The sequence below is a fragment of the Procambarus clarkii genome, chromosome 41 (genome assembly GCF_040958095.1).
Source record: "Procambarus clarkii isolate CNS0578487 chromosome 41, FALCON_Pclarkii_2.0, whole genome shotgun sequence".
NCBI lineage: Eukaryota > Metazoa > Arthropoda > Malacostraca > Decapoda > Cambaridae > Procambarus > Procambarus clarkii.
The window spans coordinates 33,368,306-33,371,774 of NC_091190.1; positions in this window are offsets into that span (position 1 = coordinate 33,368,306).

Below are 3,469 nucleotides of genomic sequence, written 5' to 3' on the forward strand. Positions count from 1 at the left end.
CCACAATTCATTTAGCTAAGCAAGTTACAATCTTGATGAGCTAGTTACAAAATTCATTATAAGTCGTCACATCAACAATGGGTTCGAGATCGATCACAAGTACAGTTTCTAAATTAAGCAACTGACATATGTGGAGAGCTAGTGTCACAATTGATATGTTTGTCCTGCACACCGCCCCCCATCCAGTGGGCAGCGGTGGATAGGTTACAATCGCTTTGTTACTACTTACAGTTAGCAAACTGGGGATATTTGGCTAAAATTTCTGGTACCAGATCATTTTGAATGAAATATTGACACATCGTTGGTACATTGGTTATAGAATTGTCTCTGAATTCACTATCACATAGTGACGGAGGGTGTGCGAATAATTTTGTTGACAGTTAACATTTGGTCAGGTCTACATCGGCAGATAATGAGAATTCCCAGAAATACTTGTAACCGAGTCTAAGCCGAGCAGTAGTAACATCTAGAAGTCTGCTGATTTTATTGGATGAACCATAGATGTGTCGCTCCTCTTGCATAATAGTATTGAACGAAAGTTAATCTCCCCAAACACTTTCGCGTTTTGGGCAAGTTACCCCTCCACTCTCTCCATTTTTTTTTGGACATTCCCTGGTAGTGAGCGGAAATACTGAAAAGTGTATACTCTTTTCAACTTTGTCACCTTAATTCTCGTCCTATGTCTTTCATTTTGGTATCAATGCGTTCGCAATAGAATTCCCAACAGAACTATGTGCATATAATGTCAAAGACAGCAGCGCGCTCCACCCGCCGACAAGATGAATGTAGGCCAAGGGTACCAGAAAAAGAAAGCTGAGTTGCCTCAGGCAACTCTCATTACATTAGAGAGCGTGATAATACTGAAAAGTGTATACCCTTTTCAACTTTGTTACCTCAATTCTCATCCTAGGTTTTTCAATTTAGCATCAATGTGTTCGCAGTAGAATTCTCTACAGGACTAAAGGCATATAAACTCCAAAAGCCCGGCTTACCATCCGCAACAAACAGAGAAAGCGAGAGCGTGTTACCAGGGAGCGCACAAGAGCGATAAAATGTATACACTCTCTTCATTCTGGTCACCTCAATTGTCATCCTAGGTCTTTTATTTTGGTATCAATGTGTTCGCAATAGAATTTCCAACCGGAATATATGCATGAAATGTCAAAAACAGCAGTGTGCTCCACCCGCTGACGTGATGAAAGCACGGCGGACCATCCGCACAAAACAGAGAAAGCGAGAGAAAGTAACCCGGGAGCACTCTAGTGCAATGTAATGTCAACACTCTTTTCACTTTGGTTACCTCAATTCTCGTCATATGTCTTTCATTTTGGTATCAATGTGTTCACAATTGTATCTGCTGGCATTTTACCCTTTGCTTGGATCTGAAGGGTTTTAGGCTCACCACGATGCAATCTGATAGTACCACACGTGTATATACCTATCTTCAAGCAGCAATTCACTCATTCAAACTGACTTATAATAGTTATCCATATATAAATGGTAATCTTTGTTCTACCTGTTAACCTGTCATATGAAGAAAGATTGTCAAAGCTTATATTACATTCTCTAGAAAAGCAAAGAATTAGGAGTGACATATGGTAGAGGTGCACAATGGGATGAATGGACATAACAAAGGGGACATTAATGGGGTATTAAAAGTAGCAACACAAGACAGAACTCGAAACAAAGTGTAAAAATTGGAAAAATTTAGATTTAGGAAAGAACTGCATGGGTAAATACACTGGGTTTGTACCTTAAGGTTCATGTATGCAATATTACAGAGTTCCAATTAACTCCCATGCATGCTGTTAATTTATGTTATGTTCATGTTTTTTATGTTAAAATGTTTTTGTTGATTTGTTTGTATATTTTCATAAGTAAAGCATGCTTACCGTCTTATTCCAAGTTTTATGATAACTTTACAAGGTTTAAAACATAAAGTTCAATATATATTCTGGTTTTCACACAGGAATTATACGTTAATATAACATCATAATAACGTAATGATGTCGTGTAAATAACGTTATACTGACGTCATATAAATGTTATATTTAAGTTATAAGAACGTAAACTGGATAGCTTTACAGAAAGTAAACAAAAAAAACTAAATGTTGACTGAAAATTATTTATTCTTAAATATAAAGCATGAAAACATTATAATTCCATAGCATTTACTATTATTTTTAAATTTTTACATAAATCTTAAAAAACTGTGTCTCAAGAATATATGTTTTTAGTTATATCCTTTGGTTTTAAGAATGTCAGATATACGTATTTATGTCAAAAGTTACAGTATTACCTTTGTGGCACCATTTAAAAACGTCCACAAACGTTCTGTGTTTGCTGGGTATATACAGACGTTATATATAAGTATGTGTATATTTTGTTCACCACAACTGTACAGCTAAGCTGATATCCCAGCAAACATTTTCATGTTTTTAAAACATCCTAAAAACGACATTTGATTGTTTTCAGCACGTTTATAATTACGTTTAGAAAAGTTTTTTTGAGAACTTTTATATACGACCTTAGAACGTAAATAATTAACATTTCTAAAAACTTTTTTATAATTTTTTAATTACCTACATTAAAACGTTTAGGGTATAATAATTTTTTAATTCATATCTGAAATAGAAAGGGAGAGAAAGAAAGAAGACATATCTGAGAAAGAAATGGACATCCTATATATGTATGTGTAAATTACAAATAAATAGGGTACAAAAAGAGAATTAAAATATTATATTTATTTAATTAAGAATGAGTAATACAACAAAATATATGTAATAGCTCGAAATATATAGACTATATCTATAACAGAATATAAAAGTAAAAATTTAAAAATCTATAAAAATCTATATATGCAATATGTGAACACAATAGATTTTGTGATCAAGCAGCCTGTGATTCATGTCATGCTGAGATCAGTCTGACGTTACAAGCAGTTATTGTTACTTAAAACTAAAACAAGTAAAATTTTCCGAGTATACATATAACACTATAGTTTTTCTATGACTAATAATAAAAATCTATTAATCAAAAGTTTAGGACTAATTAACTAAAAATAAAAATCTACAAGTGAATGTAAACACAGTCAAGTATAATATTCATGTAGAAAGAGAAAGAAAAAGAGAGAGAGAGAAGGAAAGAAAGAGAAAGAAAGAAAGGGAGAAAGAGAGAGAGAAAGAAAAGAAAAAACAGTCATGTATAATATTCATATTAGCACCATGCAATATAACTTAGATTAAGTAAAAATCTCAGACATTTTTAAATCAAATGAAATATGAGAGCCAGAGAGAGAGAGCCAGAGAGAGAGAGCGAGAGCCAGAGAGAGAGCGCCACAGAGCCAGAGAGAGAGAGAGCGTGAGCCAGAGCCAGAGAGAGAGAGAGTCAGAGCCAGAGAGAGAGAGAGAGCCAGAGGGAGAGAGAGAGCCAGAGCCAAAGAGAGCCAGAGAGAGAGAGAGAGAGAGAG